The sequence below is a fragment of the Xenopus laevis genome, chromosome 2L (genome assembly GCF_017654675.1).
Source record: "Xenopus laevis strain J_2021 chromosome 2L, Xenopus_laevis_v10.1, whole genome shotgun sequence".
Taxonomy (NCBI): Eukaryota; Metazoa; Chordata; class Amphibia; order Anura; family Pipidae; genus Xenopus; species Xenopus laevis.
Window position 1 is genome coordinate 153515755 of NC_054373.1, and position 7075 is coordinate 153522829.

The window sequence follows — 7075 nt, forward strand, 5'->3', positions numbered from 1 at the left end:
TCCTAAATATGACATTACCTTTATTTATTACCCCCGCCTGTAATTTCAGCATGAATTGAACACAATTGGGGTAACATGTTTTGAGTTAAGATGACAGAATTTCCGTAGCATGTGATTCTCTTCTGCATGTGATTCAGAACAAGAGGCAAGAGGGATGCAGCAGATCCCAGAGCAACTGTGAGATGCAAGTAAAATGCTTTAATGAATGTCTGTGTCCAACTTTGTGAGACCGTTAATGAGCAGTATCGAGTATGTTACTCCTCAGGTCAATAAGTCTATGGATGACTTTCCTGCTGAAAACACGGTTGACAACTGTGTTGCTGCATATTTTCCATACACAAGATGGCGCCAGCTGATCATTTATCATTTTAAAGAAAGCTTGCCGAAATCAGGCACCTGTCCTTTGTGTGACATTTCATCAGACATTCATACAGAAACCCTTTGGGCAACTGAAATGCAGTTTGCGTAAAATCCCGAAGAATTATAAGGTTTTCTCAGTTTAATAAATAAAAACTCCATAAAGAAATATAATGTCTGGATTGAAACAGAACATTGTCCATATAAAACACCCATGAATCAAAAAAGACTAATAGTGTATAAAGTAGGGATGCACCGAATCCACTATTTTGGATTCGGCCGAACCCCCGAATCCTTTGCGAAAGATTTGGCCGAATATGAACCGAATCCGAACCCTAATTTGCATATGCAAATTAGGGGTGAGAAGGGGAAAACATTTTTTACTTCCTTGTTTTCTGACAAAAAGTCACGTGATTTCCCTCCCCACCCCTAATTTGCATATGCAAATTAGGATTCGGATTCAGTTTGGCTGGCCAGAAGGATTTGCACGGAATCCTAATCCTGCTGAAAAAGGCCGATTCACGAACCGAATAGTGCATCCCTAGTATAAAGCCCCATTTCTTTTAATAGACAATGTCTATTATTAATATTATTATTAACATGTATTTATAAAGTACCAACATATTCCATAGCGCTGTACAATTGCGACCCCTATCTAAGGAGAGGAATGAATTATGATATATCTAGCATGTCCAACCTGCAGCCCTCACATTCACCTAATAGGAGGGGCATTTTAACAACAGCTCGCACATATTTTGTCCAATTGCATTAGTCGATGGGCGTCTGCAGGTTGGACAATCCTGAAATAAATGCTGAAAATGTATAGCAAATGTTCAATAACAGAATATAGCCATTGTATTTTTATCTAGTTTATTTGGGGCCCAGGCTACACATCCTCTCTGTCTTACCCTACAGAACAGCACGACTTGAGTTGATTGTTATACCATGTAACATAGATACCCATATCTGCTTTCACATGACACTTAAAGAGTCAGGATCATGTAATTATTTGCTTTGTGTTGGTCTATTTAAATTTGGTGGAAACACACTGGCATAGATTGAAATAAAGGTTGGGGGCACTATCTCAGGCAATGCAGCCCGTCCTTCCAGCAGTGAGAGAGTCGATGGCAGCAGATGTAAGTAAAAAAAGAAAGAGGGGAGAGGGAAGAGGCAGCGGTGTTTAAATCAGCCCCGTCCTGTTCAGCGTTGAGTTATGTCCATCTTTTGCATACAAGATGAGGGGAAGGAACAGGTGGTGTCAGTTCCCTTGCAAAGAAATGTGCAATTAACATAATCTAGATATTCCCCTGCGATCCCTCACCTGTGATCAAGAGAGGGGGCGAGGGGCCTTTGCCTAATGCAGACTCTGCTGACAAAATCCTTCATGCCAAGCTAGAGAAGCCCAACCTGCTGCCGAGTTCTGCTGAATGCTGCAAAAAAATGATACCTCCGATAGTCAGAATCCTATGTATCATATTCATTCGGCTGCCCTTTTTATAGGGCATGGGGGCATAAATGTCTATATCATAGGACACATCATTTTGCAATCCAGATAATAAACGTTAAGTTTCAAACCTCCCTACTCAAAAGGATGATTTTTTGGTTATGTGATGTGTATACTTGTGCCCATTCTCATTCAATCAGACTGGCAGTAACAGGACAGGAGCCAAACGTCAGTTATGCACAATGATGCTGCAAGTCACAGAGTTAATGATGTCCATTGTGGCCCACATACCCCCCCAACTCTGCATAGCCTTCAAAATGATTGCTAGCAGATAGTTAGACGCTCCTTATCCAATTCTTTTCCATAGTATTAGGGCTTTGGGCTTATTCTGTCTTCCATTAGGTAGTTTTGGGGATTAAAGGAGATGTACACTTTTGAGTGAACTTTTAGTATAATGTAGAGAATGATATTTTTGGTTTTCAACATTTTTTTGGGGTTTTCCAAAAACAAACAAGATTTACTTATCACAGTGCAAGTTGAGTATGATTAAGCTATTTATTTGTGGCTTTTGAGTTATTTAGCTTTTTATTCACCAGCAATTTCAGCAATCTGGTTGCTGGGGTCCAAATTACCCCAGCAACCATGCACTGATTTTAATAAGAGACTGGAATACGAATAAGAGAGGGCCTGAATAGACAGATAAGCAATGAAAAGTAGCAATAACAATACATTTGTAGCCTTGCAGAGCATTTGTTTTTAGATGGGTGTCAGTGACAGAAAAAAAGCAAATTACTTAAAAACTATAAAAAACTATAAAAAAAACAAATAATGAAGACCAACTGAAAAGTTGCTTAAAATTAGCCATTCTATAAAATACTAAAATGTAACTTAAACCACCCTTTTTAACAAGTAGTTGATATGTTTCTTATATCAGTTTAATTACTACTACTAATATAACCGGGCAGAGACTACTTTTAAGAACCTAAAGAGAGCCCCAATAAAGCTCTTATACCTTGCCACCCAAGAGAAAGTGTAAAAGGATGTAGTGCAATAATAACTCTATGTGTTTGTGAAAGTTCTAATTCATCCAGGTCATGGTATATCTATAGAAATAAGTCAAATCAACTGGACTTGCTGTGTTTTTCTTGAAGATGTTTCACCAGTCATCCATCTGGCTTTCTCAATTCAGAATAACTTGTAAATAGGATCTTTCTTCGGGAATATATATCCTCTGGAATGTTGCTCCAATCAGCATGATGTCATTAAATTAAGTGTTGATTGTATTAGCATAATTGGAGCTTTGATGTGTTATTAAACCTTCAAGGGAGAGGTGCCAATAATAACTCCAGTTCTGTGATCCAGTCATCCCTTAGCATTTCCTGGCCTACTGTTTGAAACAAATATCTCATTGGCTGCAATGGTTAATTAGACGTAAGGCAAACTTTATATTTATTACATTATGATACTAGTGCTGTGAGAATATATCTAATATACAGTATCTAATAAATATAGATAGTTAACATATTTAAAATATATAAAAATATCACCATAATGCTTTCTATAGTGCTGGTATTCTAAAAGTGACACACAGTATGGTTCAGGGTCCCTAAAATTCCACATTGGAATTATTTATAATTTAATATAGTTAGTTTTTTTTTGTCAGGACCAGGACTGTACCATTTCTACATGCCCCAATGGCTTGCATTGTGCTGTCTGTGAATAGAGCTGCACCCTGACATAGTGGGGCTCATTTATCAACACTGGGCAAATTTGCCCATGGGCAGTTACCCATAGCAACCAATCAGTGATTAGCTTTTTAAAGCCAACTGCAAGTAGAACAATGAATGCAACAATCTGATTGGATTCCATGGGTTATTGCCCATGGACAAATTTGCCCAGTGTTGATAAATGACCCCCACTGTATATAAGGTAAGCTACACATGGTGGGAATCATTCACCCCCCTGCGCCATAAAGGAAAAATGAACAGCACACTCTGCGCTCTTTTGATAAATCACCACCACTGTCTTAATGATGAATGATGTCATTTAGGGTTGGTTTTATCTTAGTAAACAGGTTTGTTGAATGTGCATATAATTGCGATGCAGTCAGCTCATAATTAGAATAGTGAGCATTAAGCACGTGTATCAGCAGGACAGGGCCCAGAGGTGCTTTTATTCCATGGCAGGCTATTGGGAGTCCCAGCGAGGCAGCAGTTCATACTCTGTGTGCTGGCTCCGCACTGGCTACAAACTCCTGTGCAGCTTCAAGCAGTGCATTGTGATGTGCCCCCCCCCCAAAAAAAGCATCATAAATATGAATATTATGACATATTATGTTAGGTAATATTAGAACAGTAATTCAGTACAGGGGCTGAAAAAAGTCCATGATATTCTGATGATAAATCTACAATTAATATTTTTCTCATGATATTTAAAGGGAACTGATAGCTTCTGGACACATTGCAAACCCTGCAGTCACATGTAAGGGCTCTTAGAATCTGAAGGGTCTAAATGTATATATAACAAAGAGATACTGGGAGAGGGGTTCATTTTTCCTTTGTTCATCAAATGGTTAGACGTGCCCTTTGATACTTCTAATAAATGCAAGCTCCTGGGGTCCACTCATTTGCACGTTCATTGCTCTTTAAAAGAAATGTAATCAGTTCTGCCCTTCTCGCTGGATTTTCTAATAAGTGACCCCAATTTTTCATACAATCTTATTGCAGATTTGTGTTTCCACAGTCATTCTAGAGAGAAGTGCTGCAGAGGGTTTGCTCTCTGCTGCCACCTGGCACCTGTGTGTGGTATGGCAGCATGCCCTTGGATTTACCTCGGCGCTGTTGCTGTGAGATTCATTTTCTGAGCACAGATCAAGTTTGGTTGGTCGCTGAGTGGGCTCTGGTTCTGCTGAAATGCTGAATTAACTGTATGCGTGCACATAATACAAACGTGGAGCTCTGTACAGGTTCTTGTGGGAGGGCAGGCGGCAGAACACAATGCGGAAAGGCTCTGATAATTGAACAGTAAATTAAGGACAGAAAAATGGGGCATAGCACAAAGCAGACTGGACATAAACAACATGTATCATGGACATAAAGATGCTATATTCTGGTTTTGTAAATCACAAGTACATGCCGCATATTGTTAGATTAACTCTTTATTTTCTCGACATTCCTCCTCTGCCCTACGAGCATTGACTAACAGTAAAATTGCAAAAAAATCAGTGAAATCAGTAAAAAAATTAATATAATGATTACGTGCGCTGCAACTAACTGTATCTACAATGTCATAAACGGTAGGACACCAGGAAAAAACCCGGTGGGCCCGGCCCTCATGGGTCCCTCCAACCCAGACCCAATCCCCCCCTCTGCCGTCGCTCCCCGCTGCCCTCCCTCCCTCCCCCAATCACGACAAAAGTAAGTATAAAGTGCATGCTTGGGAGGGAAAGGAGATAGAGGTGGGTGCACAGGTAGGGGCAGGGTGTGGAGGCCCCTGGGTCTTGCACATCCCAATCCAATCCTGGTCATAAATGTTGATGCCGTCTTGATTTAATGATTCTGATCGGTGTTAGTGCCCATTGCAAACTACTGAACAGTGCTGAGCTCTAACAGCCCATCAAAATGAATTTGTGCAATTGCTCGAAAGAGTTAAAGACATTCTGACAAAGTGACACATTAATCTTCTTTCGATATCCTTTAAAACACTTTCCCGACAGTCAGTAAAGTGTTAATAAATGGGAAAGTTACCAAACCACTGTGCATTTCTCTGGATTAAATACATATTTAATATATTTGTCCTTAAATCTTTTTTTTATATAAAATGATACACATAATGATTTTATGACATTGTGCCATATTTACTGACGGGGATTTTCATATGTAAGTAAAACCTTTCAGTTTTTAATAGCGACCCTTCAGTCATTATCTGCTATTAACCCCTCAGTGTTATGGGCTCTGAGAGCCAGCCAGGGACATTGCTAGTCAGGCACAGTGCCCCAGGTCTCATTGATATTTTTATGTTTTAAGGTTTTTTGGAAGGAGGCCGAATTGCTATTATTTCACTGTCACTCTGCTATGTGTAGCCATGTCCCTGAGTACTACAAGGAAATACTGACTGGTCCTATTTTGAATGTATTGACCCCCGGAGTCACAAGTGTAATGGTCTGTTAATGCTCAAGTCATAGCACTTAATAACTAGTTCAGAAAGAGCCAAATAAATCATGAATCTTGTTGTTTTATTGTTGAAATGAGACAGTTTCAGACAACATATATTGAGTCCTTTTGCCTGAAAATTTAGATTCTCTGCCCTGTAAATCTGTTATATTTCTGTTTTTCTCGATTATTATAATTGTGTATAAAGGGTTTCCAGAAAGATATTCATTTTAGTTCTGTTGTATATGAAGTAAACTGGATTGTCCATATTAGCAGTGTGAAAAGGGACAAAACACAGCTATGGGACCTGTTATCCAGAATGCTCAGGACCTGGGGTTTTCCGGATAAGGGATTTTCCTCAATTTAGATCTCCATACCTTAAATCTACTAAAAAAATATAATTTAAACAGTAATTAAACCCAATTGGGCTGTTTTACCTCCAATTAGTATTAATTATATCTTAGCTAGGATCCAGTACAAGATGTTGTTTTCATATTACAGAGAAAAAGGAAATTGTTTAAATTATTTTGAATTATTTAAATTGGAGTCTATGGGAGATGGCAGTCCCATAATTTGGAGCTTTCTGATAACGGGTTTTCTGATAACGGATCCCATAGCTGTACCCTGTTCTGGCCCCCAATATTTATAATACAACTTGCACCTTTTCAGCAGCTATTGAACTAAAATAGTTTGCATCAACCATCAGCCAAAGATTACAATATGGAGTCTGTATGGAGGCAAGGCATCATATAAAACTGTCACTGAGACATGGCTGCCATGCACACTATTATTATTATTATTATTATTATTATTATTATTAATAATAATAACATGTATTTTTAGAGTGCCAACATATCCCACAGATGCTTTCATGTTCCAAAAATAGATATATTTGTCACCTGCCAGTACAACAGCTACTGTGTGGGCCCCACTGGGCATTTATACCTGCTTGCAATTGCATCCAGTCAAGAACTGTAAGGACCACAGGTGAGCGAATGACAGGATCAGAGAGGATATTCTGACAGAGAGGAGACAGAAGTGGCCTCATATAATGCATTATTGCCCTGCCAGAAGATGATAATACCGGCTTATACCACACTTGACAAGGCATACACTTCCCTCT